At 41.7% G+C, this 27,428-nt stretch overlaps 1 long non-coding RNA gene across 12 annotated transcripts; it reads right to left on the bottom strand.

The window, feature by feature from the left end:
* Positions 1-18: 18 nt before the first annotated feature.
* On the bottom strand, positions 19-25,540 carry LOC126263070 (uncharacterized). Of its 12 annotated transcripts, none has more exons than XR_007546828.1 (6): positions 25,503-25,540; positions 8,301-11,586; positions 7,936-8,189; positions 7,751-7,844; positions 4,608-4,718; positions 19-389 (listed from the first exon to the last, which is right to left on the bottom strand). It is a non-coding gene; the product is annotated as an uncharacterized LOC126263070 (long non-coding RNA). The 12 variants fall into 12 exon arrangements; XR_007546823.1 differs by lacking the exon at positions 25,503-25,540 and adding an exon at positions 22,444-22,526; XR_007546829.1 differs by lacking the exon at positions 25,503-25,540 and adding an exon at positions 20,892-20,925.
* Between the last annotated feature and the right edge of the window lie 1,888 nt (positions 25,541-27,428).

The raw sequence follows: 27,428 nt of genomic DNA, 5'->3' as shown, positions 1-27,428 counted from the left end.
AGAATCATACAATTATCAAAAAAAATTTATTGCTTTAACTTTTCTTCAAACATATCTTTAATGAAATCTACAAAGTTTCACACACATGTAACCTGATAATGAACAAGAGTAGCAAATGAAAAAATTACACATTTAAAATTAATTACTAACAAATAAAGCTTAATTAACATTATTGAAGTTATTTCCATAAGGAATGGAGGTACAATTTCCAAACACAGTAAAATATCAACAATAACAACTGAAAGCAGTGTTACAAATGTTACAGCTTTGATTAAAAGGCAATATGGACAGTTGTTTTCAACATGTTAAATGACACTCCACGACAAAAAATGGAACTGGGGCTATTTCTGTCGTCCACAAGATATTCTTTCAGGACATAATACAGGAACCTGCAAATAAACTTTTGCTTTAGTTATATTAACACAGAAATTCTGTAGGTTATCATGCATACTTTTTACAACATTCTGCAATCCATTTGTTTCTTCTACAGATATGTTATACAGTACATTTTACATCAATAGCATCTGGTATTGAACATCTGCTTAACTTAAAGCAGCCATTTTACAAATTGGGAGCTGAATGCAAAGTAGGTCATTCCTTGTTACAGCAGTGTCATATGTTTATTAGGTCATATACAATAGTTAATGCAAAATCCCCTACCCTCTCTAACCTTAGAGCCACACAGGAAGCTCACAAGCAGTGAACAACATATTTCCTTAAAGTATAAAAGAGAGAAACAATATTCTTATACTCATTATTAACATTACAGTGCCTACAGTAAAATATAGTCTCTGAAATGTACTAGTGGAATACTGTTGTAATAGTTTCAAATATTTCAAAGATAAAGATAAAGAGTGGGGTGAAGCATAAACTAGACACATTACTGGCAATGTATCGCCATAACTAGAGCAATCTGCCTTGGCTACGTCCCATTAATGTAAAAAGGCTATATCAGCAATGAAACTGATACATATACGGTAAGAGGAGCCACACTTTGAATGAGGCATTTTCTTGGCCTTAGCATTTGCAACAATGTTGCTATTAACAAACAACCAATCTGCCTGAAGTTAACTCTGAATAATTACCTGTCAATTTAGCAACTGATGACAACCTACAGATATTGATGACATAAAAAGGAAAACCAGTATAGCACTTATGGACGCTGTCAATAAATAGGGTAAACAACATTTGTCTTTTAGGTAAAATCATTCAATAGAGGACTCCCAACCGGAGTTCAACTTGAGACATAAAGAAATCTATTGGATGAGAATAAATTATCTACAAGCACATTGGTAAACTATCATGCAGACAACACGTTAGAATCCCTAAATCAGAGTGACCTGCTGAAGCCTCTCTTCTCAGAAGTGTTATTTGCTTGTGGCACAAACTCAAACTAATTAGCAGTTCATGCTCTCTCAAACAATGGCCTCAGTTGTGCAACTCAAACATGTGGAGATAAAAAAAGGAGCACATAACAAAAATAAGATCAATAATGCATTCCAGCATTCAAGAAATAAAATCTCAATAACTCAAACACACATTTTATACCAACAATAAGACACACAAACAGAATATAAAATTTCACTCTCCATGGTTAGGCACTTACCTTCCTCACTTCTGTGTATGAACTACATTTTAATACCTGTTCTCTTAGAAAACTAGTGACTAATAGTCCATCATATTACAACCAAACTGTTTTTACAATTTTAATAATCACGGAGCACCAGGTATAACTTTGGTTTTTAAGTCGGAACATTATTCATCTAAGTGACGTGAGATCAACTTTACGGAACAAAAGCTTAAATCATATTACAAATTCCTGAATATATTAAACTTCTATTAAAAATAAGAAGTGCTGTGGTATCCAAACATTCATGGAATATTTCAAACTCCATTGAGAAGTTGAACTAGCTATGACAAGTACTCCTAACAATATACAGTGCAAAGGCCAAACACATATTGTCACAAATACGACTTGCTGTGGCCATGTCAGCTAATTATGGGCTTGTACTGTATACATTAAGGACTGAAAAGATTTACTACAAAGAAACTGTCACATAAACACACACATATGGGCTGAGGTGTTACATTTTGACATGCAGACATATCCCATGAACACCTGACTCTAGATTCAAACCTAACTACAAGGGTTCATCCAGAAGTAAAGTTCCAAAAGAGCTCCAGCCACACAGGAAGGTGCTGGGCGAAACCCATCAACACCGTTGTGCGTGGCTGTTTCCCCACTCTCGATTCTGCCTGGCCACACTTCGCTGCACCGCTCAGTATTGGCTCAGCAGCCGCCCGCAATGGAGGTGCCCACTGTTGATCCCGCCAAGTGCGAGATTCGTTCCGTAATTCAGTTTCTGCTCGCGAAAGGGACTCCATCCATGGATATTCATCGTCAGCTGACACAAAAGTATTGCGACAAGTGTATGTTCGTTCAACACGTCTAAAAATGGTGCAGGGAGTTTAGTGCTGGTCGGAAAGAGGTCCATGATGAAGGAAGTGGAAGACCTTCAGTTTCGGTGGCGGGTATCAAGATGGTCCAATGTTAAGTGCTTCAAAACAGGAGACTCACCGTCCGCGAACTTGTTGCTTGGATTCCTGGGAGATCTTACAGTACAGTTGAAAGAACTTTGAGGGAAAATTTGGGTTATCCCAAGTGCTGTGCCTGATGTGTACTGTGTATACTGACAGTAGAACACAAGGAGAAATGCCTTCATTGTGCTTGCCAGTTTAAATGTCGAGAAGATAAGGAAGGATTGTTGGGCTCCACTGTTACGCGAGACGAAACGTGGGTGTTTCATTTCACTCCTGAAATGAAAGAAAAATCCAAACAATGGTGTTACTCAGGGTCACCAGTCACAAAGAAGTTCAAAAACTCTCTCTCTTGGCAAAGTCATGGCCACTATGTTTTGGGATCATGTTATTAATTTCATGGAAACTGGGACAACTATCAACCCAGACAGTTATTGCGAAATACCACAAAAACTCAGGTGAGCTATTGAAAACTGCCGGAGAGGATGATGATTGACAGGTGTAATGCTGTTTCATGATCACGCCTGACCTCATGTCTCCCATCAAACTAACGAACTTTTGACAAACTTTGGTTGGACTGTCATGCCTCACCTACCTTATGGTCCGGACCTCGCACCTAGTGATTATCACTTATTCCTCTAGTTAAAGGAACATTTGGGTGGCCAATGCTTGTGAAAAGACGAGGAAGTCAAAGATGAGGTGAAACGCTTCTTCAATGGGTTGGCGTTGGAGTTCGACGATATGGGGATACAGAAACTGCAGCACCAGGAGAGGGGGGGAGGGGGGGGAGGCATACAAAAAGATGATGACTATGTAGAAAAAGAGAACTAAGTTTCTTTTTTCCAACGATGTAAATTTCTAGGACAAAAAACAATGTTGTCTATAATTGTAAAAACGAAGGGAACCTTACTTCTGGATCAACCCTCATATATACACTGCTTGACCAAAAAATGAAGCACCCAGAAGACATGGTTGCATGTCACTACAATTTCATACATGTGTACACCATCAGCAGACAGGTAGAACAGCCGCTTAGTGCATTTGTGTTGTTCATGTCTAGTGTTGTTACCAGGCCTAATAGTGTCTATAAAAGGCACGAACAGCGTTAGATATTGTCACTGCGAAGGACACAGTGATGCCGCGTACTCATGCGAGACAATGTTAACAGCACAACATAGTTTGGTAGAGCGGGTCTCAATTTTGGCTTGCAGGTTGAATTGTGCAATATAAAGATTTGTGGGGCATTTGGATGCAGCAATGGCCCAATGTTGGACTGCATGGGAACATGAGGACAGGCCATTCTTCATCAAGGTTCCAGTTGACACCATCTGACCACTACAAAGGAGGATCACTGTATTGTGCACCATTTACAATTTAATCCCCTCACATCTGCAACTGCCATCTAAGAACAAGTAATGGACTTTGCAACATTCAATGTCAAACTGCAACACTAATAGCAGACTATCAGCAGTCACACTAGGGAACTATTTGGAGTTTTTCTTGCCCGAGAAGCAAGGACTGCTGATGAATGGCTCTCAGTGTGTTCACAATAAATCGCGATTCTGCACTACCGTAGATGATGAACATTGACGATTATGTTGACGACTAATGGAGAGGTCCAATTCTTCCAATGTTTTGGATAAGCACTGTGGTGTTACTCCTTTTGTCATGCTGCAAGGAGCCAATAGGTTGTGACTGATGGAACTTCTGATAGCACAACTGTATGCCACAGACATCCTGTATCCTCATGTGTTATCTCTTATGTAACAGTACCACTTTTCAACATAACAATGGCTGTCCACACATGGCATTTGCTGAAGAACTAACGTTAATTCTGTCCCAGAGCCACTATCCAGGATGTCAAGGACCAGTTACTACAGTCTTGAATAGCTTGCCTCAGAAGAGGATTTGACAGCTTTACTAAGCTCTTCCAAACAATCAGTGCATGCATTCAGGACATTGGGGTAGGGGGAGGGAAGGTGCCGCGTCATACTAATGAGTGTGCTCGTACTGTCAGGTACAAGGGCTATTCAATAAGTTCTGAATTGAAATAGAAAGAAATCACTTACCTCAGTGAAAAATTTTTTATTTTTCAAGGCAGTCTCCCACTACACTAATGCCCTTGGTCCGGTGACGTTTCAATGCTTTTATCCCATCTCGAAAATTAGATTTCTCCAGGCCTGAAAAATGCCCATCAACGCCGGCTGTCAGTTCTACATCTGATGAGAATCACCATCCGACAAGAAAAATTTTGGTTCTGGGGAAGACATGGAAGTCTGATGGAGCCATGGAGCCAAATCAGGAGGTGTGCCAACAAATCTAATCTTAGTTCATGTAATGAATATAATAGAGGGAAACATTCCACGCAGGAAAAATATATCTAAAACAAAGATGATGTGACTTACCATACGAAAGCGCTGGCAGGTCGATAGACACACAAACAAACACAATCATAGACACAAAATTCTGCTTTCGCAACCAATGGTTGCTTCATCAGGAAAGAGGGAAAGACAAAAGGATGTGGGTTTTAAGGGAGAGCGTAAGGAGTCATTCCAATCCCGGGAGTGGGAAGTGTGGTTGGATATGGGTGTGTGTGCGAGTGTATACCTGTCCTTTTTTCCCCCTAAGGTAAGTCTTCCCGCTCCCGGGATTGGAATGACTCCTTAACCTCTCCCTTAAAACCCACATCCTTTCGTCTTTCCCCTCCTTCCTGATGAAGCAACCATTGGTTGCGAAAGCTAGAATTTTGTGTGTATGATTGTGTTTGTTTTGTTTGTGTGTCTATCGACCTGCCAGTGCTTTCGTATGGTAAGTCACATCATCTTAGTTCATGTAAGTTTGACATGACGACATTTTTGTATGGACACGAACTGTCCTATAAAAGATGACTTTCTTCCTTGCCAAACTGTCTTTTTTTCATGTATCTTTTCTGTAGCTGGTCCAGGAGCTTAGCATAGTATTATCCTGTAATTGTTTCACCAGTTGGGAGAAAATCTAGAAGCAGAATCCCTTTTTCATTCCAGAAAACAGATGCCATGACCTTCTGGCTGAGCATATTGACATTGTTTTCTTCGGTGGTGGGGAATCAACAATTGCTTTGATTGTTGGTTTGTCTCTGTGGTATATAGTAATGGACTCAAGTTTCATCTGTGGCCACAACCTAGTGCAAAAAATATTCTTGGTTGCTCTGAAAAACAGTCAAATATTGTTCAGCCATTTCCATTCTGATATGTTTCTGAGTCTGCATTTAAGAGTCATGACACCCAACAAGCAGATAATTTTCTCACATCCAATGCCACTGTTAAACGTGATATGTCCATTCAGATGACATCCCTGCAGCCTCAGCAATTTCTTTCACATTCAATCGGCAATCCTCCATTACAATTTTATGCACTTTCGCAATAATTTCCGATGTTGTGGGACATCTTGGCCAACAGCAAGTGGCTCACCATCTCAGCTGTCCCAACCAAATTTAAACTCTATTTTTCCACTTAGGAACTCCTGAACACGAAGGACCAAGTACCTCAGAGCTTTCTAAAAATCAGCATGAATTTCCTTTGCTTTCATACCTTTCTTAAAGAAGTACTTAATCACTGCTCGAATCTTTCTTTCTTTCTTTCTTTCTTTCTTTTTTTTTTTTTTTTTTTGCACTATAGAGTCTACCCACAGCACAGATACATCATACATTTACTCGTAAGACATGTAAAACAAACCCGTTATTTACTCATAAGGCATGTAAAACAAACCCATTTTCATTATTCTGACAGAAACTTAAAATCCCAACTATACATTACATGGGAACATACCAACAAAAAAATAAAGCCCCACGTATATCTGTAACAACACTGATTGTTACGTGTTTGGCTGCTAGACAGCATCAGGTACTATGTTTGTAGACTGGCTGTCGTCGTCTGGTTGAGACTGCCACTAGAAGTTGCCTTTACTTTGTGCAACTTTGGATGCCTTTACTTTGTGCAACTTTGGATACTCGAGAACAAAACGTGTGCTATCAGACTCTCCTGTATTGCTGTTAAGCAATGCTTCCAAAAAAGGAATAGTACATGATTCTGTGTTTGAAATTTCGTGGCTCAGAAAGTGAAGAATGTGATGTTAATTAAGAGATTGAAAGTGGTGACAATTCGTCAGTTGAGTGACAAGTGCTCATAGTGACATGAGATTCACTGAGCCCCAACCAGCTCTTCCATGATTTATGTTCACAGTGAAGAATGTGATGTCAATTAAGAGATTGAAAGTGGTGACAATTCGTCAATTGAGTGACAAGTGCTCATAGTGACATGAGATTCACTGAGCCCCAACCAGCTCTTCCATGATTTATGTTCACAGGAAACTGTTGTGGAAGACATGTTTAGACTTCATAGCAACTAAAAAATGACTTCAAGTTTCAGAATATCCAAGTCCAGTGCAAGGGTGTACTGAGGATTTTATTATTGGTGATTTTCAAAACTTTGTAACTAATTCTTTTGCACTTTAAAAGCTGTCTTTATATGTCTATACGCAATGTCATTCATTATACGAAGTTTTCCATTAATACAAAAAAAATATTTTCTTGAACATAATTTGGAAAGGAAAAGGAAAAAAAATAAATAAAATAAATAAATTGTAAAGGGGATATCATGCTCAGGAACATCACTACATGAGTACTGACATCAGCTGGTGATTCTGTGAACTTATCAATTTGCATAACTGAAATAACATCACACACACTGTCAACATGTAAAGTTCAATTATGTTTCTGTCATCCATTAAAAGTGATTAATTTTTTGTCACACAGTTTATTACATTGTGACACTAAAAGACAAAATTACTACTGTCACTCCAACTCCTGTACAATGCCCCAAAGCAGTTCAAAACACAATGAGGTAACTACATAGGATACCTGGCTCACCTGCAATCAAAAAATAACACACACTGCCACCTGCATAAAAGGCCTGACGACTCAAAACATGATGTAGTGATCTCCACCAAAATTGATAACTGTAAATATTAAGGACCTAAAAGACTTATTACACAAAAACTTTTCTGATATGGCACACACTTCGGCATAGGCACTATGGTCTGATGAACAAAAACTTAATCCTTCATTCTCCTGCAATAGACCACAGAACACAAATGAAAAACCAGACACACTCATGGAGTGACTACATGCAGCCAAATAATTGCAATAGTAAATGTCTAAAGATTTTAGTATTACCTTTAGTGATAAAACGCTTTACATCATATGAGCATAGCAATTAAACAGAAAAAAATTTCTTCCTTGCAGCAGTCCATGACAGGCCCAACCACCACTGAGGACAGAAAAGCCAAAACCAGTTCTCGTAGGCCATACTGCAATTAAATCTCAAATGTCACAATAAATAAACAACATTACATCATTACCTCTCCTCAGCCATACCTATAATTCTTGTAGCACTCACAAGAAATTTATCATGTCTCAAGTCAAATATTCATGTGGAACTATGTTCACATACATCCCTCATACTGACAAATAAACCCATGGTCATACTGGGCAAATGTCGCATTTAGCAATTCCTCTTAAGAACCAACTTTGGCGTCCTGACGACACATTTACTTGTTCAGTATCATCATCTTCAAGACGGCTCCTACTTTCTCCCTTTACATCTAATAGTGCACTGCAACCAGAAAATTAATAGCCTGTCACCCCATGAACTAATGCTCATGGTGACAATACACAACTGGTTCCATCTGTGATGTCCATTAAACACACAAAGCCACATACTCACAAAGTCAGCATTGTAATCGTTTCCTCATGGCTGGCTCTAAATCCCACAACCATACTCTCCTTTCAAGTTGTCCAACTTTGATTAGGAATTCCTAAGAGCCACGGTACACAACTCGCCACACGGCACCTGCTGGAGAGGAACCAAATAGCTCATCCCACATTTAAATGCGCCCATGTCAACCAAGGGTAATTATCTAGACTAATACCTTACAACAAAGTACCTAACTAGACTCACAGAATTAAGTATATTATTACTGTTACAAACTTACCAAACAGGCAGCTCTTCAAGTCTCTCACTATGGGCAGAGTTCTGCATGCCAGCCAAATCACGGTTGCCACAAGTTTCCCCACGTGAAATTCCCTGATATTTCCATGATTTCAAGACAAGTTTTAGCATGTGACTTCTGAAATTTTCCCGGCGTATTTCTTCTTCTAATAATTTCCGGGTATGCAGCCGGATCCCGTCGACATTCTGCCACGATATTTCGGCCCAGAGACGTCCGGCCATCATCAGGTGAGTACACAACTACTGAAGAGCCCGGAAATTATTAGAAGAAGTTTTAGCATTTTTCCCTGTCAGGGACGTGCCCTGCACTGGCGATCAAGGAGTCATTGAAAATGGGGGCATATGACAGGTGCTCATGCATGGCAGACAAACGGCACGCATATCTGCAGAGGCGAAAGTCATGGCGGCAGGACAGTAGTAGTTCGGCAGCTTCTGCATACAGACTCTCAATTGAAAGTTCGACTGCTTCTGCATACAGACTCTCAACTGGGTTAATTTAAAAGGTGACAGTGGCCAAACGGAGGCCACGATGGTGAACAGTATTGAGACAGTGTAGGAGGGATGGATGGGCAGATGCATAAACAAAGAATGCACAGTTTATTTTTGAATGGACAAGGGACCGGTACAAACAGAGGAGAATGGTTTGATCTGCACCCCAGAAAGTACCATTGAGGACACGTAGGACATTGAGGGACCACGTACAGTGAGCTGTCAGGTAAGACATGTGGGAGAACCAAGAGTTTTTCCTATCGAACAGAAGCCCCAGGAATTTCGTAGTTTCAATGAGCAACAGGCCCAAGATGTAAAGATGATGGGAGAAACCAATTGCACTGATTTTGTCAGTGGAAAAACGAAAGCCATTGTCGATGTTCCATAAGTAAAGACAATCAAGACACTGCTGAAGGTGCTGCTCAATGAGACAAGTCTGTGAAGAGCTGCAATAGATAGCAAAGTCATCAACGAAAAGGGAGCCGGAGATGATGCCCGGTGGGACATAGGCCATTATAGGGTTAATGGCGATAGCAAAGAGGATGATGCTCAGTACGGAACCCCGAGGCACACCAGTTTGCTGGATAAAGGTGCCCAACAAGGCAGAACCCATACTTACTTTGAAAACTCAGTCTTTTCAAAAATTCCTGAAGAAAATGGGGCAGGCGGCCAAAGATGCCACACATGTAGAGAGTATGGAGGATATCAGTCCTCCAGCAGGTGTCTTAAGCTTTCTCCAAATGGAAAAATGCCCACAGCCTGGGATTTCCACAGAAAACCATTCATGACATGGGTGGACAAAGTGACGAGATGGTCAACTGAAAAATGGTGTGCTTTAAATCCACATTGTGCAGTGGTTAGTAAATTACAAGCCACCATACCAGCCAGGCATGAGTCATACATTCCATCACCTTGCAAACACAGCTGCGTGAATTATATATAAAAAACCAAGATGGTGTAACTTACCAAATGAAAGCGTTGGTATGTTGATAGGAGACAATAACAAACACACACACACACGCAAACCTAAAGTTGCTTCATCAGGAAAGAGGGAAGGAGAGGGAAAGACGAAAGGATGTTGGTTTTAAGGGAGAGGGTAAGGAGTCAGCCCAATCCCGGGAGTGGAAAGACTTACCTTAGGGGGAAAAAAGGACAGGTATACGCACGCACGCACGCACGCACGCACGCACGCACACACACACACACACACACACACATATCCATCTGCACATATACAGACACAGGCAGACATATGTAAATGCAAAGAGGTTAGGCAGAGGTGTCAGTCGAGGCGGATGTACAAAGGCAAAGATGTTGTTGGATGACAGGTGAGGTAGGAGGGGCGGCAACTTGAAATTAGCGGAGGTTGAGGCCTGGTGGGTAACGGGAGGAGAGAATATATTGACGGGCAAGTTCCCATCTCCGGCGTTCTGATAGGTTGGTGTCAGTGGGAAGTATCCAGATAACCCGGACGGTGTAACACTGTGCCAAGATGTGCTGGCCCTGCACCAAGGCATGTTTAGCCACAGGGTGATCCTCATTACCAACAAACACTGTCTGCCACTGTCCGTTCATGCGAATGGACAGTTTGTTGCTGGTCATTCCCACATAGAATGCATCACAGTGTAGGCAGGTCAGTTGGTAAATCACATGGGTGCTTTCACACGTGGCTCTGCCTTTGATCGTGTACTACTTCTGGGTTACAGGACTGGAGTAGGTGGTGGTGGTGGGAGGGTGCATGGGACAGGTCTTACACCGGGGGCGGTTACAAGGGTAGGAGCCAGAGGGTAGGGAAAGTGGTTTGGGGATTTCACAGGGGTGACCAAGAGGTTACGAAGGTTAGGTGGACGGCGGAAAGACACTCTTGGTGGAGTGCGGAGGATTTCATGAAGGATGCATCTCATTTCAGGGCAGGACTTGAGAAAGCCTATCCCTGCTGGTGAGCCACATTCAGAGTCTGATCCAGTCCTGGAAAGTATCCTGTTACAAGTGGGGCACTTTTGGGGTTATTCTGTGGGAGGTTCTGGGTTTGAGGGGATGAGGAAGTGGCTCTGGTTATTTGCTTTTGTACCAGGTCGGGAGGGTAGTTGCGGAATGCGAAAGCTGTTTTGAGGTTATTGGTGTAATGGTTCAGGGATTCAGGACTGGAGCAGATTAGTTTGCCACGAAGACCAAAGCTGTAGGGAAGCGACTGTTTGATATGGAATGGGTGGCAGCTGTCAAAATGTAGGTAATGTTGCTTGTTGGTGGGTTAGATGTGTACAGAAATGTGAAGTTGGCTATTGGACAGATGGAGGTAAATGTCAAGGAAAGTGGCATGGGATTTGGAGTAGGACCAGGTGAATCTGATGGAATCAAAGGAGTTGAGGTTGGACAGGAAATTTTGGAGTTGTTCTTCACTGTGAGTCCAGACCATGAAGATCCTCTAACTCACCCAATTACATGACTTGGCTGTAACCACAAGATATGTGGAGGCACAAATTAATGACTGAGTAGGCTTACTACAAAGCACCTGCCATTGAACAGCACATCCTTCGGCTGCCTTGTCACGTTCCGACATGCAGAAAACATAATCCTACTTGCTCCTGCAACACACCTCACACAAACACCCACACCCACCCAGCTGCATAGCAAGGAGTCACTATATCCAACCAAATCATTTTAATTATATAGATCTAGCAAGTTTGTAGCATTACCTATAGCAGTTGCACAATTACATCAAATTGGCATAACAAATTTATACAAGCTTACATGTTCGCTGGGAGACAATCCTTCCACGAAATGCAGTTAATCCTGGCAATCAAAGGCCAATTCTCTTACAGCATCTGCAATTAGAAAGTCATGAAACCCTCTCACCTGCCACAGCAATCTGTGACAGGTCCAAACACCCCTAAGACAGAAAAACAACAACCAGTCCTCACTGGCGATGCCAAAACTAAAAATCACAGTGAATAAACAAACTTATATCATTACCTCTGTCCGGTTAAATGCACTGTTCTAGTAGCGCTCTCAAGTAATCTCGAACCTGTCTCAAGTCAAATGCCACGGAACTTTGTTCCTATTCTTCCCTCATACTGCCAAATACATTCCTTGTCGTACTCCGCCAATGTCAGTTTCGCAGTTGCTCCTTGTACACACCTTTAGCTTACTGATGACCCATTTACATGTTCACTAACATTGTCTTCAAGAACGCTACTACTTGCATCCTTTACATCTAGTAACACACTACAGCATATTCCTGCAACCAGAGAATTAATAGCCTTTCACTCTATGAACTAATGCTCACGGTGACAACACACATCTGTGATGTTCATTAAACACACAAAGCCACATACTCACAAAGTGCCCAATCTAACTGTTACCTCACGATTGGCTCTAAATCCCCCTACGATACTCCTCTTTCAAGTTGTCCAAAGTTTGTTAGCCATTCCTAACGGGCCACAGTACACAATTTGTCACACAGCACCTGCTGGAGACGAACCAAACAGCTTATCCCACATTTAAATGCCCCCACATCAACCAAGGGTAACTATCTAGACTATTACCTTACGTCAAAGCAAGCAACTAGACTCACAGAAATAATTGTATTATTACCGGTGCAAGCTTACAAACTGCGTACCTCTTCAAGTCTCTCACTATGGGCAGAGTTCCTTGTGCCAAATACCTGTTGAAGAGAAAACATGCACCCACCCCATCGCAGACAAATCAACAGTGTTCAATTTCACCAATCAATAAAGAAACTCCCCATAATGCAAAATTAGATTCACCAATCATTTGACACACTTAGCGAGTATCACAACCAACCATGTATTATTCACTGCCTTTACAAAACAATTACGTACTGTGCCTGTTGTGACTCCCACGCAGAGCCTCAAAACTGTTCAATATACAATCACTAAGCTACATAAGCTATTCGGCTAACCTGCAATCAGAAAATGCCACATATGCCATACACTATAACAAGGGCAGACTTCTTCTAACTCCACCCAATCACATGACTTGGCTGTAATCACAAGATACGTCGATGCACAAATTAATGACTGAGTAGGCTTACTACAAAGCACCTACCATTGTATCGCACATCCTTCGGCTGCCGTGTCACATTCCGACATGCAGAAAACATAATCCTGCTTGCTCCTGCAACACACCTCACACAAACACCCACACCCACCCAGCTGCATAGCAAGGAGTCACTATATCCAACCAAATCATTTTAATTATATAAATCTAGCAAGTTTGTAGCATTACCTATAGCAGTTGCACAATTACATCAAATTGGCATAACAAATTTATACAAGCTTACATGTTCGCTGGGAGACAATCCTTCCACGAAATGCCGTTAATCCTGGCAATCAAAGGCCAATTCTCTGACAGCATCTGCAATTAGAAAGTCATGAAACCCTCTCACCTGCCACAGTATCTGTGACAGGCCCAAACACCCCTAAAGGCAGAAAAACAACAACCAGTCCTCACTGGCGATGCCAAAACTAAAAATCACAGTGAATAAACAAACTTATATCATTACCTCTGTCCGGTTATATGCACTGTTCTAGTAGCGCTCTCAAGTAATCTCGAACCTGTCTCAAGTCAAATGCCACGGAACTTTGTTCCTATTCTTCCCTCATACTGCCAAATACATTCCTGGTCGTACTCCGCCAATGTCAGTTTCGCAGTTGCTCCTTGTACACACCTTTAGCTTACTGATGACCCATTTACATGTTCACTAACATTGTCTTCAAGAACGCTACTACTTGCATCCTTTACATCTAATAACACACTACAGCATATTCCTGCAACCAGAGAATTAATAGCCTTTCACTCTATGAACTAATGCTCACGGTGACAACACACATCTGTGATGTTCATTAAACACACAAAGCCACATACTCACAAAGTGGCCAATCTAACTGTTACCTCACGATTGGCTCTAAATCCCCCTACGATACTCCTCTTTCAAGTTGTCCAATGTTGGTTACCCATTCCTAACGGGCCACAGTACACAATTTGTCACACAGCACCTGCTGGAGAGGAACCAAACAGCTTATCCCACATTTAAATGCCCCCACATCAACCAAGGGTAACTATCTAGACTATTACCTTACATCAAAGCAAGCAACTAGACTCACAGAAATAATTGTATTATTACCGGTGCAAGCTTACAAACTGCGTACCTCTTCAAGTCTCTCACTATGGGCAGAGTTCCTTGTGCCAAATACCTGTTGAAGAGAAAACATGCACCCAGCCCATCGCAGACAAATCAACAGTGGTCAATTTCACCAATCAATAAAGAAACTCCCCATAATGCAAAATTAGATTCACCAATCATTTTACACTCTTAGCGAGTATCACAACCAACCATGTATTATTCACTGCCTTTACAAAACAGTTACGTACTGTGCCTGTTGTGACTCCCACGCAGAGCCTCAAAGCTGTTCAATATACAATCACTAAGCTACATAAGCTATTCGGCTAACCTGCAATCAGAAAATGCCACATATGCCATACACTATAACAAGGGCAGACTTCTTCTAACTCCACCCAATCACATGACTTGGCTGTAATCACAAGATATGTGGATGCACAAATTAATGACCGAGTAGGCTTACTACAAAGCACCTGCCATTGTATCGCACATCCTTCGGCTGCCGTGTCACGTTCTGACATGCAGAAAACATAATCCTGCTTGCTCCTGCAACACACCTCACACAAACACGCACACCCACCCAGCTGCATAGCAAGGAGTCACTATATCCAACCAAATCATTTTAATTATATAAATCTAGCAAGTTTGTAGCATTACCTATAGCAGTTGCACAATTACATCAAATTGGCATAACAAATTTATACAAGCTTACATGTTCGCTGGGAGACAATCCTTCCACGAAATGCAGTTAATCCTGGCAATCAAAGGCCAATTCTCTTACAGCATCTGCAATTAGAGTCATGAAACCCTCTCACCTGCCACAGTATCTGTGACAGGCCCAAACACCCCTAAAGGCAGAAAAACAACAACCAGTCCTCACTGGCGATGCCAAAACTAAAAATCACAGTGAATAAACAAACTTATATCATTACCTCTGTCCGGTTATATGCACTGTTCTAGTAGCGCTCTCAAGTAATCTCGAACCTGTCTCAAGCCAAATGCCACGGAACTTTGTTCCTATTCTTCCCTCATACTGCCAAATACATTCCTGGTCGTACTCCGCCAATGTCAGTTTCGCACTTGCTCCTTGTACACACCTTTAGCTTACTGATGACCCATTTACATGTTCACTAACATTGTCTTCAAGAACGCTACTACTTGCATCCTTTACATCTAATAACACACTACAGCATATTCCTGCAACCAGAGAATTAATAGCCTTTCACTCTATGAACTAAAGCTCACGGTGACAACACACATCTGTGATGTTCATTAAACACACAAAGCCACATACTCACAAAGTGGCCAATCTAACTGTTACCTCACGATTGGCTCTAAATCCCCCTACGATACTCCTCTTTCAAGTTGTCCAATGTTGGTTACCCATTCCTAACGGGCCACAGTACACAATTTGTCGCACAGCACCTGCTGGAGAGGAACCAAACAGCTTATCCCACATTTAAATGCCCCCACATCAACCAAGGGTAACTATCTAGACTATTACCTTACATCAAAGCAAGCAACTAGACTCACAGAAATAATTGTATTATTACCGGTGCAAGCTTACAAACTGCGTACCTCTTCAAGTCTCTCACTATGGGCAGAGTTCCTCGTGCCAAATACCTGTTGAAGAGAAAACATGCACCCAGCCCATCGCAGACAAATCAACAGTGTTCAATTTCACCAATCAATAAAGAAACTCCCCATAATGCAAAATTAGATTCACCAATCATTTGACACTCTTAGCGAGTATCACAACCAACCATGTATTATTCACTGCCTTTACAAAACAGTTACGTACTGTGCCTGTTGTGACTCCCACGCAGAGCCTCAAAACTGTTCAATATACAATCACTAAGCTACATAAGCTATTCGGCTAAACTGCAATCAGAAAATGCCACATATGCCATACACTATAACAAGGGCAGACTTCTTCTAACTCCACCCAATCACATGACTTGGCTGTAATCACAAGATATGTGGATGCACAAATTAATGACCGAGTAGGCTTACTACAAAGCACCTGCCATTGTATCGCACATCCTTCGGCTGCCGTGTCACGTTCCGACATGCAGAAAACATAATCCTGCTTGCTCCTGCAACACACCTCACACAAACACCCACAACAGCTGCATAGCAAGGAGTCACTATATCCAACCAAATCATTTTAATTATATAAATCTAGCAAGTTTGTAGCATTACCTATAGCAGTTGCACAATTACATCAAATTGGCATAACAAATTTATACAAGCTTACATGTTCGCTGGGAGACAATCCTTCCACGAAATGCAGTTAATCCTGGCAATCAAAGGCCAATTCTCTTACAGCATCTGCAATTAGAAAGTCATGAAACCCTCTCACCTGCCACAGTATCTGTGACAGGCCCAAACACCCCTAAAGGCAGAAAAACAACAACCAGTCCTCACTGGCGATGCCAAAACTAAAAATCACAGTGAAAAAATAAACTTATATCATTACCTCTGTCCAGTTATATGCACTGTTCTAGTAGCGCTCTCAAGTAATCTCGAACCTGTCTCAAGTCAAATGCCACGGAACTTTGTTCCTATTCTTCCCTCATACTGCCAAATACATTCCTGGTCGTACTCCGCCAATGTCAGTTTCGCACTTGCTCCTTATACACACCTTTAGCTTACTGATGACCCATTTACATGTTCATTAACATTGTCTTCAAGAAGGCTACTACTTGCATCCTTTACATCTAATAACACACTACAGCATATTCCTGCAACCAGAGAATTAATAGCCTTTCACTCTATGAACTAATGCTCACGGTGACAACACACATCTGTGATGTTCATTAAACACACAAAGCCACATACTCACAAAGTGGCCAATCTAACTGTTACCTCACGATTGGCTCTAAATCCCCCTACGATACTCCTCTTTCAAGTTGTCCAAAGTTGGTTATCCATTCCTAACGGGCCACAGTACACAATTTGTCACACAGCACCTGCTGGAGAGGAACCAAACAGCTTATCCCACATTTAAATGCCCCCACATCAACCAAGGGTAACTATCTAGACTATTACCTTACATCAAAGCAAGCAACTAGACTCACAGAAATAATTGTATTATTACCGGTGCAAGCTTACAAACTGCGTACCTCTTCAAGTCTCTCACTATGGGCAGAGTTCCTCGTGCCAAATACCTGTTGAAGAGAAAACATGCACCCAGTCCATCGCAGACAAATCAACAGTGTTCAATTTCACCAATCAATAAAGAAACTCCCCATAATGCAAAATTAGATTCACCAATCATTTGACACTCTTAGCGAGTATCACAACCAACCATGTATTATTCACTGCCTTTACAAAACAGTTACGAACTGTGCCTGTTGTGACTCCCACGCAGAGCCTCAAAACTGTTCAATATACAATCACTAAGCTACATAAGCTATTCGGCTAACCTGCAATCAGAAAATGCCACATATGCCATACACTATAACAAAGGCAGACTACTTCTAACTCCACCCAATCACATGACTTGGCTGTAATCACAAGATATGTGGATGCACAAATTAATGACTGAGTAGGCTTACTACAAAGCACCTGCCATTGTATCGCACATCCTTCGGCTGCCGTGTCACATTCCGACATGCAGAAAACATAATCCTGCTTGCTCCTGCAACACACCTCACACAAACACCCACACCCACCCAGCTGCATAGCAAGGAGTCACTATATCCAACCAAATCATTTTAATTATATAAATCTAGCAAGTTTGTAGCATTACCTATAGCAGTTGCACAATTACATCAAATTGGCATAACAAATTTATACAAGCTTACATGTTCGCTGGGAGACAATCCTTCCACGAAATGCAGTTAATCCTGGCAATCAAAGGCCAATTCTCTTACAGCATCTGCAATTAGAAAGTCATGAAACCCTCTCACCTGCCACAGTATCTGTGACAGGCCCAAACACCCCTAAAGGCAGAAAAACAACAACCAGTCCTCACTGGCGATGCCAAAACTAAAAATCACAGTGAATAAACAAACTTATATCATTACCTCTGTCCGGTTATATGCACTGTTCTAGTAGCGCTCTCAAGTAATCTCGAACCTGTCTCAAGTCAAATGCCACGGAACTTTGTTCCTATTCTTCCCTCATACTGCCAAATACATTCCTGGTCGTACTCCGCCAATGTCAGTTTCGCACTTGCTCCTTGTACACACCTTTAGCTTACTGATGACCCATTTACATGTTCACTAACATTGTCTTCAAGAAGGCTACTACTTGCATCCTTTACATCTAATAACACACTACAGCATATTCCTGCAACCAGAGAATTAATAGCCTTTCACTCTATGAACTAATGCTCACGGTGACAACACACATCTGTGATGTTCATTAAACACACAAAGCCACATACTCACAAAGTGGCCAATCTAACTGTTACCTCACGATTGGCTCTAAATCCCCCTACGATACTCCTCTTTCAAGTTGTCCAAACTTGGTTATCCATTCCTAACGGGCCACAGTACACAATTTGTCACACAGCACCTGCTGGAGAGGAACCAAACAGCTTATCCCACATTTAAATGCCCCCACATCAACCAAGGGTAACTATCTAGACTATTACCTTACATCAAAGCAAGCAACTAGACTCACAGAAATAATTGTATTATTACCGGTGCAAGCTTACAAACTGCGTACCTCTTCAAGTCTCTCACTATGGGCAGAGTTCCTTGTGCCAAATACCTGTTGAAGAGAAAACATGCACCCAGCCCATCGCAGACAAATCAACAGTGGTCAATTTCACCAATCAATAAAGAAACTCCCCATAATGCAAAATTAGATTCACCAATCATTTGACACTCTTAGCGAGTATCACAACCAACCATGTATTATTCACTGCCTTTACAAATCAGTTACGTACTGTGCCTGTTGTGACTCCCACGCAGAGCCTCAAAACTGTTCAATATACAATCACTAAGCTACATAAGCTATTCGGCTAACCTGCAATCAGAAAATGCCACATATGCCATACACTATAACAAGGGCAGACTTCTTCTAACTCCACCCAATCACATGACTTGGCTGTAATCACAAGATATGTGGATGCACAAATTAATGACTGAGTAGGCTTACTACAAAGCACCTGCCATTGTATCGCACATCCTTCGGCTGCCGTGTCACGTTCCGACATGCAGAAAACATAATCCTGCTTGCTCCTGCAACACACCTCACACAAACACCCACACCCACCCAGCTGCATAGCAAGGAGTCACTATATCCAACCAAATCATTTTAATTATATAAATCTAGCAAGTTTGTAGCATTACCTATAGCAGTTGCACAATTACATCAAATTGGCATAACAAATTTATACAAGCTTACATGTTCGCTGGGAGACAATCCTTCCACGAAATGCAGTTAATCCTGGCAATCAAAGGCCAATTCTCTTACAGCATCTGCAATTAGAAAGTCATGAAACCCTCTCACCTGCCACAGTATCTGTGACAGGCCCAAACACCCCTAAAGGCAGAAAAACAACAACCAGTCCTCACTGGCGATGCCAAAACTAAAAATCACAGTGAATAAACAAACTTATATCATTACCTCTGTCCGGTTATATGCACTGTTCTAGTAGCGCTCTCAAGTAATCTCGAACCTGTCTCAAGTCAAATGCCACGGAACTTTGTTCCTATTCTTCCCTCATACTGCCAAATACATTCCTGGTCGTACTCCGCCAATGTCAGTTTCGCACTTGCTCCTTGTACACACCTTTAGCTTACTGATGACCCATTTACATGTTCACTAACATTGTCTTCAAGAACGCTACTACTTGCATCCTTTACATCTAATAACACACTACAGCATATTCCTGCAACCAGAGAATTAATAGCCTTTCACTCTATGAACTAATGCTCACGGTGACAACACACATCTGTGATGTTCATTAAACACACAAAGCCACATACTCACAAAGTGGCCAATCTAACTGTTACCTCACGATTGGCTCTAAATCCCCCTACGATACTCCTCTTTCAAGTTGTCCAATGTTGGTTACCCATTCCTAAGGGGCCACAGTACACAATTTGTCACACAGCACCTGCTGGAGAGGAACCAAACAGCTTATCCCACATTTAAATGCCCCCACATCAACCAAGGGTCACTATCTAGACTATTACCTTACATCAAAGCAAGCAACTAGACTCACAGAAATAATTGTATTATTACCGGTGCAAGCTTACAAACTGCGTACCTCTTCAAGTCTCTCACTATGGGCAGAGTTCCTTGTGCCAAATACCTGTTGAGGAGAAAACATGCACCCAGCCCATCGCAGACAAATCAACAGTATTCAATTTCACCAATCAATAAAGAAACTCCCCATAATGCAAAATTAGATTCACCAATCATTTGACACTCTTAGCGAGTATCACAACCAACCATGTATTATTCACTGCCTTTACAAATCAGTTACGTACTGTGCCTGTTGTGACTCCCACGCAGAGCCTCAAAACTGTTCAATATACAATCACTAAGCTACATAAGCTATTCGGCTAACCTGCAATCAGAAAATGCCACATATGCCATACACTATAACAAGGGCAGACTTCTTCTAACTCCACCCAATCACATGACTTGGCTGTAATCACAAGATATGTGGATGCACAAATTAATGACTGAGTAGGCTTACTACAAAGCACCTGCCATTGTATCGCACATCCTTCGGCTGCCGTGGCACGTTCCGACATGCAGAAAACATAATCCTGCTTGCTCCTGCAACACACCTCACACAAACACCCACACCCACCCAGCTGCATAGCAAGGAGTCACTATATCCAACCAAATCATTTTAATTATATAAATCTAGCAAGTTTGTAGCATTACCTATAGCAGTTGCACAATTACATCAAATTGGCATAACAAATTGATACAAGCTTACATGTTCGCTGGGAGACAATCCTTCCACGAAATGCAGTTAATCCTGGCAATCAAAGGCCAATTCTCTTACAGCATCTGCAATTAGAAAGTCATGAAACCCTCTCACCTGCCACAGTATCTGTGACAGGCCCAAACACCCCTAAAGGCAGAAAAACAACAACCAGTCCTCACTGGCGATGCCAAAACTAAAAATCACAGTGAATAAACAAACTTATATCATTACCTCTGTCCGGTTATATGCACTGTTCTAGTAGCGCTCTCAAGTAATCTCGAACCTGTCTCAAGTCAAATGCCACGGAACTTTGTTCCTATTCTTCCCTCATACTGCCAAATACATTCCTGGTCGTACTCCGCCAATGTCAGTTTCGCAGTTGCTCCTTGTACACACCTTTAGCTTACTGATGACCCATTTACATGTTCACTAACATTGTCTTCAAGAACGCTACTACTTGCATCCTTTACATCTAATAACACACTACAGCATATTCCTGCAACCAGAGAATTAATAGCCTTTCACTCTATGAACTAATGCTCACGGTGACAACACACATCTGTGATGTTCATTAAACACACAAAGCCACATACTCACAAAGTGGCCAATCTAACTGTTACCTCACGATTGGCTCTAAATCCCCCTACGATACTCCTCTTTCAAGTTGTCCAATGTTGGTTACCCATTCCTAAGGGGCCACAGTACACAATTTGTCACACAGCACCTGCTGGAGAGGAACCAAACAGCTTATCCCACATTTAAATGCCCCCACATCAACCAAGGGTAACTATCTAGACTATTACCTTACATCAAAGCAAGCAACTAGACTCACAGAAATAATTGTATTATTACCGGTGCAAGCTTACAAACTGCGTACCTCTTCAAGTCTCTCACTATGGGCAGAGTTCCTTGTGCGAAATACCTGTTGAGGAGAAAACATGCACCCAGCCCATCGCAGACAAATCAACAGTATTCAATTTCACCAATCAATAAAGAAACTCCCCATAATGCAAAATTAGATTCACCAATCATTTGACACTCTTAGCGAGTATCACAACCAACCATGTATTATTCACTGCCTTTACAAATCAGTTACGTACTGTGCCTGTTGCGACTCCCATGCAGTGCCTCAAAACTGTTCAATATACAATCACTAAGCTACATAAGCTATTCGGCTAACCTGCAATCAGAAAATGCCACATATGCCATACACTGTAACAAGGGCAGACTTCTTCTAACTCCACCCAATCACATGACTTGGCTGTAATCACAAGATATGTGGATGCACAAATTAATGACTGAGTAGGCTTACTACAAAGCACCTGCCATTGTATCGCACATCCTTCGGCTGCCGTGTCACGTTCCGACATGCAGAAAACATAATCCTGCTTGCTCCTGCAACACACCTCACACAAACATCCACACCCACCCAGCTGCATAGCAAGGAGTCACTATATCCAACCAAATCATTTTAATTATATAAATCTAGCAAGTTTGTAGCATTACCTATAGCAGTTGCACAATTACATCAAATTGGCATAACAAATTTATACAAGCTTACATGTTCGCTGGGAGACAATCCTTCCACGAAATGCCGTTAATCCTGGCAATCAAAGGCCAATTCTCTTACAGCATCTGCAATTAGAAAGTCATGAAACCCTCTCACCTGCCACAGTATCTGTGACAGGCCCAAACACCCCTAAAGGCAGAAAAACAACAACCAGTCCTCACTGGCGATGCCAAAACTAAAAATCACAGTGAATAAACAAACTTATATCATTACCTCTGTCCGGTTATATGCACTGTTCTAGTAGCGCTCTCAAGTAATCTCGAACCTGTCTCAAGCCAAATGCCACGGAACTTTGTTCCTATTCTTCTCTCATACTGCCAAATGCATTCCTGGTCGTACTCCGCCAATGTCAGTTTCGCACTTGCTCCTTGTACACACCTTTAGCTTACTGATGACCCATTTACATGTTCACTAACATTGTCTTCAAGAACGCTACTACTTGCATCCTTTACATCTAATAACACACAACAGCATATTCCTGCAACCAGAGAATTAATAGCCTTTCACTCTATGAACTAATGCTCACGGTGACAACACACATCTCTGATGTTCATTAAACACACAAAGCCACATACTCACAAAGTGGCCAATCTAACTGTTACCTCACGATTGGCTCTAAATCCCCCTACGATACTCCTCTTTCAAGTTGTCCAATGTTGGTTACCCATTCCTAACGGGCCACAGTACTCAATTTGTCACACAGCACCTGCTGGAGAGGAACCAAACAGCTTATCCCACATTTAAATGCCCCCACATCAACCAAGGGTAACTATCTAGACTATTACCTTACATCAAAGCAAGCAACTAGACTCACAGAAATAATTGTATTATTACCGGTGCAAGCTTACAAACTGCGTACCTCTTCAAGTCTCTCACTATGGGCAGAGTTCCTTGTGCCAAATACCTGTTGAAGAGAAAACATGCACCCAGCCCATCGCAGACAAATCAACAGTGTTCAATTTCACCAATCAATAAAGAAACTCCCCATAATGCAAAATTAGATTCACCAATCATTTGACACTCTTAGCGAGTATCACAACCAACCATGTATTATTCACTGCCTTTACAAAACAGTTACGTACTGTGCCTGTTGTGACTCCCACGCAGAGCCTCAAAACTGTTCAATATACAATCACTAAGCTACATAAGCTATTCGGCTAACCTGCAATCAGAAAATGCCACATATGCCATACACTATAACAAGGGCAGACTTCTTCTAACTCCACCCAATCACATAACTTGGCTGTAATCACAAGATATGTGGATGCACAAATTAATGACCGAGTAGGCTTACTACAAAGCACCTGCCATTGTATCGCACATCCTTCAGCTGCCGTTTCACGTTCCGACATGCAGAAAACATAATCCTGCTTGCTCCTGCAACACACCTCACACAAACACCCACACCCACCCAGCTGCATAGCAAGGAGTCACTATATCCAACCAAATCATTTTAATTATATAAATCTAGCAAGTTAACAAATTTATACAAGCTTACATGTTCGCTGGGAGACAATCCTTCCACGAAATGCCGTTAATCCTGGCAATCAAAGGCCAATTCTCTTACAGCATCTGCAATTAGAAAGTCATGAAACCCTCTCACCTGCCACAGTATCTGTGACAGGCCCAAACACCCCTAAAGGCAGAAAAACAACAACCAGTCCTCACTGGCGATGCCAAAACTAAAAATCACAGTGAATAAACAAACTTATATCATTACCTCTGTCCGGTTATATGCACTGTTCTAGTAGCGCTCTCAAGTAATCTCGAACCTGTCTCAAGTCAAATGCCACGGAACTTTGTTCCTATTCTTCCCTCATACTGCCAAATACATTCCTGGTCGTACTCCGCCAATGTCAGTTTCGCAGTTGCTCCTTGTACACACCTTTAGCTTACTGATGACCCATTTACATGTTCACTAACATTGTCTTCAAGAACGCTACTACTTGCATCCTTTACATCTAATAACACATTACAGCATATTCCTGCAACCAGAGAATTAATAGCCTTTCACTCTATGAACTAATGCTCACGGTGACAACACACATCTGTGATGTTCATTAAACACACAAAGCCACATACTCACAAAGTGGCCAATCTAACTGTTACCTCACGATTGGCTCTAAATCCCCCTACGATACTCCTCTTTCAAGTTGTCCAAAGTTGGTTATCCATTCCTAACGGGCCACAGTACACAATTTGTCACACAGCACCTGCTGGAGAGGAACCAAACAGCTTATCCCACATTTAAATGCCCCCACATCAACCAAGGGTAACTATCTAGACTATTACCTTACATCAAAGCAAGCAACTAGACTCACAGAAATAATTGTATTATTACCGGTGCAAGCTTACAAACTGCGTACCTCTTCAAGTCTCTCACTATGGGCAGAGTTCCTCGTGCCAAATACCTGTTGAAGAGAAAACATGCACCCAGCCCATCGCAGACAAATCAACAGTGTTCAATTTCACCAATCAATAAAGAAACTCCCCATAATGCAAAATTAGATTCACCAATCATTTGACACTCTTAGCGAGTATCACAACCAACCATGTATTATTCACTGCCTTTACAAAACAGTTACGTACTGTGCCTGTTGTGACTCCCACGCAGAGCCTCAAAACTGTTCAATATACAATCACTAAGCTACATAAGCTATTCGGCTAACCTGCAATCAGAAAATGCCACATATGCCATACACTATAACAAGGGCAGACTTCTTCTAACTCCACCCAATCACATGACTTGGCTGTAATCACAAGATATGTGGATGCACAAATTAATGACTGAGTAGGCTTACTACAAAGCACCTGCCATTGTATCGCACATCCTTCGGCTGCCGTGTCACATTCCGACATGCAGAAAACATAATCCTGCTTGCTCCTGCAACACACCTCACACAAACACCCACACCCACCCAGCTGCATAGCAAGGAGTCACTATATCCAACCAAATCATTTTAATTATATAAATCTAGCAAGTTTGTAGCATTACCTATAGCAGTTGCACAATTACATCAAATTGACATAACAAATTTATACAAGCTTACATGTTCGCTGGGAGACAATCCTTCCACGAAATGCCGTTAATCCTGGCAATCAAAGGCCAATTCTCTTACAGCATCTGCAATTAGAAAGTCATGAAACCCTCTCACCTGCCACAGTATCTGTGACAGGCCCAAACACCCCTAAAGGCAGAAAAACAACAACCAGTCCTCACTGGCGATGCCAAAACTAAAAATCACAGTGAATAAACAAACTTATATCATTACCTCTGTCCGGTTATATGCACTGTTCTAGTAGCGCTCTCAAGTAATCTCGAACCTGTCTCAAGCCAAATGCCACGGAACTTTGTTCCTATTCTTCCCTCATACTGCCAAATGCATTCCTGGTCGTACTCCGCCAATGTCAGTTTCGCACTTGCTCCTTGTACACACCTTTAGCTTACTGATGACCCATTTACATGTTCACTAACATTGTCTTCAAGAACGCTACTACTTGCATCCTTTACATCTAATAACACACAACAGCATATTCCTGCAACCAGAGAATTAATAGCCTTTCACTCTATGAACTAATGCTCACGGTGACAACACACATCTCTGATGTTCATTAAACACACAAAGCCACATACTCACAAAGTGGCCAATCTAACTGTTACCTCACGATTGGCTCTAAATCCCCCTACGATACTCCTCTTTCAAGTTGTCCAAAGTTGGTTATCCATTCCTAACGGGCCACAGTACACAATTTGTCACACAGCACCTGCTGGAGAGGAACCAAACAGCTTATCCCACATTTAAATGCCCCCACATCAACCAAGGGTAACTATCTAGACTATTACCTTACATCAAAGCAAGCAACTAGACTCACAGAAATAATTGTATTATTACCGGTGCAAGCTTACAAACTGCGTACCTCTTCAAGTCTCTCACTATGGGCAGAGTTCCTTGTGCCAAATACCTGTTGAAGAGAAAACATGCACCCAGCCCATCGCAGACAAATCAACAGTGTTCATTTTCACCAATCAATAAAGAAACTCCCCATAATGCAAAATTAGATTCACCAATCATTTGACACTCTTAGCGAGTATCACAACCAACCATGTATTATTCACTGCCTTTACAAAACAGTTACGTACTGTGCCTGTTGTGACTCCCACGCAGAGCCTCAAAACTGTTCAATATACAATCACTAAGCTACATAAGCTATTCGGCTAACCTGCAATCAGAAAATGCCACATATGCCATACACTATAACAAGGGCAGACTTCTTCTAACTCCACCCAATCACATAACTTGGCTGTAATCACAAGATATGTGGATGCACAAATTAATGACCGAGTAGGCTTACTACAAAGCACCTGCCATTGTATCGCACATCCTTCAGCTGCCGTTTCACGTTCCGACATGCAGAAAACATAATCCTGCTTGCTCCTGCAACACACCTCACACAAACACCCACACCCACCCAGCTGCATAGCAAGGAGTCACTATATCCAACCAAATCATTTTAATTATATAAATCTAGCAAGTTTGTAGCATTACCTATAGCAGTTGCACAATTACATCAAATTGGCATAACAAATTTATACAAGCTTACATGTTCGCTGGGAGACAATCCTTCCACGAAATGCAGTTAATCCTGGCAATCAAAGGCCAATTCTCTTACAGCATCTGCAATTAGAAAGTCATGAAACCCTCTCACCTGCCACAGTATCTGTGACAGGCCCAAACA

Source organism: Schistocerca nitens, chromosome 1 (genome assembly GCF_023898315.1).
Source record: "Schistocerca nitens isolate TAMUIC-IGC-003100 chromosome 1, iqSchNite1.1, whole genome shotgun sequence".
NCBI classification, from domain to species: Eukaryota; Metazoa; Arthropoda; class Insecta; order Orthoptera; family Acrididae; genus Schistocerca; species Schistocerca nitens.
Note: the sequence above shows the minus strand (reverse complement) of the source record. Positions and strands in the feature narration are given on the sequence as shown.